Source organism: Agrilus planipennis, unplaced genomic scaffold (assembly GCF_000699045.2).
Source record: "Agrilus planipennis isolate EAB-ADULT unplaced genomic scaffold, Apla_2.0 scaffold106, whole genome shotgun sequence".
In the NCBI taxonomy this organism is placed as follows: Eukaryota; Metazoa; Arthropoda; class Insecta; order Coleoptera; family Buprestidae; genus Agrilus; species Agrilus planipennis.
This window is the reverse complement of record NW_020438893.1, coordinates 873,242-880,054: the sequence shown is the minus strand read 5'-3', so window position 1 is coordinate 880,054 and position 6,813 is coordinate 873,242.

Sequence of the window (6,813 nt, the reverse complement as noted above, 5' to 3'; positions counted from 1 at the left end):
ATTATTTTCAATAATTGTAAAGCGTAGGTGATTGATAGGTAATGTTATGAATTGTGACGTGTGACTTTGTATTTAGAGTGCAATATGGTTACTGACTTTTTTAAATTTTAGGGATTCGTAAAAGACAGTACACAATCAGTAAGGATGGTAGATATACATGTCCCAAATGTCCGACCTCTTACAAAAACCTAAGTCATCTGGTTAGACATCGAGATTTTGAATGCGGCGTCGAACCAAGATTTCTTTGTCCATGTTGCGGAAGAAGATTTAAAAGGAAATGTTACTTAGATGGACATAAACGAAAAGTTCACTTTATCGTAAAATCATAAACAATTACAAATAAATTATAATTATTTAAAATAATTACGTACTCTAATATTCGTGAATACGTTTTATTGCTTTTCATAGTCCTGCCAACATTTCACTTTACGATATTAAAACTTCATCAGGGAAGTGACTTTCGTAATCAACCAGATGAAGTATTAACTTTCTAAGGCGAAACATTGACATAGTTATGAAAAGCAATAAAAAGTTTTCACCCTTGTAGTTTCCTTGAGTTTTCCGGAATATTCTACCGTTTTCTTCAAATGTTTCGTCATGCTACGTTAATCATAATATTTTTAGCGGTTGGTTTGTATTCTGTTGGAACTGTCTACGGCGTGCTGATGGGATCAAATTAAATCGAAATCTACGTGTGGAGTTTTGACAGCATACTGACCACCAAGAAGTTGATGTTTTCCTTGTTTTTATATGCTCAATACATATATTTATGCGTTTATTGTTTCTTAGTTTTAATATGAAATTCTACTCATGTGTTGCTGTCATTTTGTTACGTAAATTCACTTGAAAAATAACAAATATTGTTTGTAACACCTTGTTTTGTACATATATGATGTCTAAATCACCTATTGCATCTAAAAATTTGCAATAAAAACTGACGCAGTTTTCTATGGTTTACATTTTTGTTGCACTGCAATAAAAATCGATAAATGCGTTTGTATTTAACATTTAAGGATTATGTGCTTGGACTTTTAAATCATGTCTTGATTAAGAGCAACAATTATTATAGGCGAATTCGTTTAACTGCATGCCAATTTTTCGTGGATTACGAAACGTCAGCATGGTTAGTAGAAACATTTCTTTTTCTTTGTAAAAATATTTCTAGCAGTAGTTTGTTATTTGTTTCGCTAACGTGCCTTGGTTTTAGGTATTCGTTGCAAGTACCCGTCGAAAACGGGCGCATTATATCCTTGTGATGGATGTAAAAGAGTGTACAAATACAGAGGAGGCCTTATTCAGCACAAGAAATACGAATGTGGTAAAGAACCGCAGTTCGCATGTTCGATTACGGGTTGCGGTTACAAATGTAAACTCAGGGGAAATCTTAAGCAGCATCTCATTAACAAACATAAGCTTCATCTCTTGTTTTAATCTAATCTAGTTGTTTGTTGTTTTTTTTGTAAAATCAAACAGGTGGTATATTCCGAATGTTGAGCTATTGAGGAATTCCACGATATACGAGGTGTGTTCAAAAAGTACCCGGAATTGTCGTTTTTTCAAAAAAAAAATTATTTATTCGTCTACATCAATGTGGTCCCCTTCAAAGTAGTCCCCCCCAGATATAATACACTTATGCCAGCGTTTTTTCCAATCTTCGAAGCAGTCTTGATATTCACTTTTTGGTATGTCCTTGAGCACTATCAGCGATTCGGCCTTTATTTCTTCAATCGAGGAAAAACGCCGTCCTTTCATGGGTCTCTTCAACTTTGGGAACAGGAAAAAGTGACACGGAGCCATATCTGGTCAATATGGAGGTTGGGGCATGACTACGGTATTGTTTTTGGCCAAAAAACTACGAACAAGCAACGACGAGTGAGCAGGTGCGTTATCGTGGTGCAAAAGCCATAAATTGTTTTTCCATAAATCGGGGCGTTTTTTTCGGATTGCTTCACGCAAACGTTACAAGGTAATACTCCTTATTAACCGTACGACCTTGTGGTAAGAACTCTTGATGCACTATGCCATTATAATCGAAGAAAACAGTAAGCAAAACCTTGACATTTGATCGAACTTGACGTGCTTTTTTCGCTCTTGGTGACGTTGAATGCTTCCAGGTGGACGATTGTGCTTTGGTTTCGACATCATAACCGTACACCCATGTTTCATCACCAGTTATGACCCTTTCAAGCAAACTTGGATCATCGTTGACGTCATTTAACAGCTCCTGAGCGACGTTCATGCAATTGTTTTTTTGGTCAAAATTCAGCAGTTTTGGAATGAATTTTGCTGCCACTCGTTTCATGCCCAAAACATTTGAAAAAATGTTATGACATGAGCCAATTGATATACCAACTTCATCAGCAACTTCTCTAATTGTGATTCGGCGATCATTCATAACCATTTTTTCCACTTTTTTCACATTTTCATCAATTATACATAGACGTGCAGGGTCGACCGGAGCATTCGTCATCTTCAACGTCTTCGCGGCCATCTTGGAAACGCTTATATCACTCGTAAACACTTGTTTTTTTCATAGCAGACTCACCATAGGCTTTTTGTAACAGTTCAGACACTTTGTTACACTTTATTTCATTTTTTACGCAAAATTTAATACAAATTCTTTGACTCTTCAATTCTTCCATTGTTTAAACAAGCAAAAATCGCCGAGTTCATAAAAACACGTCGAACCTCAGCAACTACCACAGACAAAGTAAACAGTGAATACAGCTGAAAATTTTATCATACTTTAGGGGCATGTATACCAACACAATAAAAAAAAATTTGACAATCGGACTCTCCAGACCCGCGAAATTTAAAAATTCCGGGTACTTTTTGAACACACCTCGTATGTGGGTAGGTAAGGAAAATGTTCAACCGACTGGCGGGAGACTAAAAGAAAGGTTGATAACGATTATTACGTATGGCAAGCGGGGTTTTATATAGTTTGGTTTAATACATCCACACATGTGTAATGCAATAGTTCCTTGGGTGTCATAGTATTAGGACTCTGAAACCCCCATGGCATAGCTAGAAAAAGGTCAAAATTAGATCTATTATTTCAAGTTTAAATTGCATTCTGAAAAGCCAGTTGAAGATACTACAGTTAAAATATTATTTTGCATAATTTGTAACCAATAAGTAGTTGAATTTTTACGTGTGACTTTTACAAGTCAAAATGTAAATAGAGAAATGCGTATGATAACTCATTGCTCCAAAATCACAATAAACATAGAATTATTACGCTTAGTAATGTAAATGATGTACGAAATGTCATGTTTTTAGTTTAAGTATAAACCTCAAGAAAGCCTCAATAGGATTGTAGTATTTAGAAAGTCAGATCTGATAGATAAATAATATAATAATGCATTTTTTGTAAATAGATTAGATAACGTAAAGTCTGTTGATTTTTGTCGTTCGTGCCATTATGTACTTTGTATTGTAAAAGCGAGACAGATCCTTATGTTTAAAATAAGATCTCGTACTCTCGTTTTTATGTTTTGTACAAGCAGTGCCATACTATATAAGCCTAGTAAGTTTATATTTATACGTAGATAATTAGCTACTTATGTTTTTTGTTTGTGATCTCTTCTTCTTGTATTTCATACAAAGAAAAAAGATAGTGGATAAGAGTAGAGTACGCCATAATTAGCGAATATGTGGTTATGCACTCTTAGAGAACAATAACACTGCCAAAAATATGATTTGTGAAATAGTACCTACACTAAAATTACGTAACTGGATTTATATTTTTGCTTGTCCGCCATTAAATTAGTTGTTGCCATTGACATTTAAAACATAATATATTTAAATGTATAATTTTACATATTGTGCTAGTATTTTAGTTTAAATAAACGTTATTTTTTCATTTTAAAAATTTATTTGGTACTGTAGTTACCAATAGATACTTTTACGTGTGTTAGGTTTGGTAGTCACATACGATACGGTTGAGTACGCGGTAGCCGATTGTGATGTTGTGATAGAGCACACTCTGTAGCCTCTAATGATTATGCTTAGCGTACGACAGTCGTATAAAACAGCCCTTAGGTAAATGTCTAGATGATGGCTCCCACCCCCGAAGATCGAAAGAGGAGGTGTCCCCCACCACTGTACCATAAAAAGTTCGTGGCGGTCTCACCTCCATAAAAAGTTATGGGGGTTGAAAGTTGATTATTTTGACAATTTTCATACACTATAATTCAAATAAAATTTAATAAAAAAGATATTTTCAAGCGGGTGGAGGTGGGGGATCGAAAGAAGGTAGTCACTTGAACAAAACCCGCTAACCTAACCTAACCTAACCTAACCTACCCTATTGATAAAGATATTTAAATAATGTTTTATATAACTTTCTCAATTTTTATATGTATTTTTCATTAGTTTTACCTTTGAATATTGTTTAAGAATGACTATATAAATATTTACATGCCTAAAATTGTATAAAAATTGGCATATTTATTAACTTTGAACCCCTATAACTTTTTATGGGGGTGAGACCACCACGAACTTTTTATGGTACAGTGGTGGGGGAGATCTCCTCTTTCGATCCCCCCCATCCCCACCCCCGAAGGGGATGGGGTCCATCATCTAGACCTTTACCAGCCCTTATTATAAGCCTGGTGCACATAAGCGGTTGTTTATCGTCTGGGCCTGTTGCGTCACCGCCAGATTTACATGTACGCCTGAATTTTAACTGTTACGATCCCGCTGCGGCACCTTGTACTTTAAATGACATTTGTAAAACAAATCAGAGTTAACTAGTTCAAGGTGGCAATATGTAGGAGAAAACGTACTATTTTTGCTTATATATAATAAGCCGACGGTATTGGATACATCTGATTTAGATTTAGACATCGTTTTCGAATTCAAGAAAAAATCCTGACAAATTTTTTAATTACTTTCGGATAAATATTACATTTGATGAACTGGCAGCGAAAGTTTCCGATAGAATAAAATTCTTACTAGATACTTAGATATTTATCATAATGTTTTCCTTGTCGTCCTCTTGTGAAAATGCATCCGAGAACATTTTGCAAAAGGTGATCCATATACTCTTTTTTTACTCGTAGGAAATATTCCATAGTTCCAGATGATTTTTTATTGCTTCTATAAATAATTCCACATCGAAATTATCTGCAGAATCCATCGTAAATGCAGGATGTGATAAGCAGAATAGTACTGTCGCCGGATACTATTTTTTAGAATTTGAAGCACCATATTCCGGTTCCGCAGCGGGCCCGGATTGCTCAGACCCGAATGTGTGTCACCGCGCATTATAAAATTCCGAACGAACATTATGGGTGCGTGACAAAATATTTAGACAGACGCACTTTTGTACCATTCAAACGCGTTCATCGCTCTTCGCACACCTCGAAGCGAGATTGAAGTGTGAAGCCTACCTAATACACACTGCCAGTGTCCTAATACGTCTCGGTTAAGGACATGCTAGGCGCCTGGCCATCGGCCATCTGAACTTGGTAATGTGCTGTAAATATCCTCATTTCGAAGACAAATAGAAATTTTAATAACATATGATGTTATTGTTCAATGGCGTCACAATAAAAATTCTAAAATACCTGTAAATATATGCATGTACTACCTCCCTGTAAATACTCTTACCTTTGATACTACCTATGTATATGAATGAATGAATGAATAAATAATACACGGATGAAAATTTTATTTGTAGGAAGATCATCGGGTGGATACCCTTGCGATGTTTGCAAAAAGGTTTATAAACACTCCACGAGCTTACGAAGGCACTGTAAATATGAGTGCGGCAAAGATCCATCGTTTCACTGCCCACTGTGTGGATATAAATCTACCCAAAGGGGAAATGTGTACAGACATATTGAAGTGAGGCATACAAATATTTAGAAGAGGATTGGACTACTATTATATGTAATTTGATTATTAATTAACAGCCTGTTTTACCTGCAATTGGCGATGAGTAAAATTGATATTTTGATATTGAACTTACAGTCTTAGTATTGATCTTGGTCTTACGAAAATGCAAGACCAAATACACATGACTAAATAAAAAATTATTATTACCGGTGAATTTATGAGTTAAACTATCTGAAATTTTCAATTTGTTTTACTAAATTTTAACAGTAAATGTATCAAAAATACAAGTATCAAATTAAGTGAGCAAGGCAAAGACTTAACACGCGAAACCAAGATCAAAACCTGAACTTTATCAACAATACCAAGAGCAATACCAAGACTGGGACAGCGCTGATCTTAGTTTTGCTTTGCTAATCACTAGCGACAATCATCTGCATTACCTATTTATTAATTTATGTTTATTAATTGCGAACTAAAAGTTTTTATTTATATTTTAGGTTTAGGTGTTTAAATAATTTAAATAGAAACTAATAAATTGAGACAACAATCTGTATTAGTAAAAGGAAACACGTAATTAACAATTATCAGCAACAGACAATCATTACAGATTACGCTGCTGATAATTGTTTGGTTTGTGTTAGGGTAAGTCTAACTTTATTTACTTGAGTTGTTTTGCGATTAGATAATTTAAATTAACGATACACCATAGGTACGTGATGTACTCCAATCAAAATGTAACATATGTATTATAAAAGAACACAATTGTAAATTTCCCATTGTGTACATATCTTTTGAATTAAGAATAAAAGATACTTATTTTTTTTATACGATATCAATGTATTTATTAAGTTTTCGTGCGATGGTGTACAAATCCTTGCACGTAAACAACTTTTATGGGATTAAAATGTGTAAAACAACAAGGATGGACATGACTGGATAGGTATCTCATCATCATCATAAGGTCGTCAG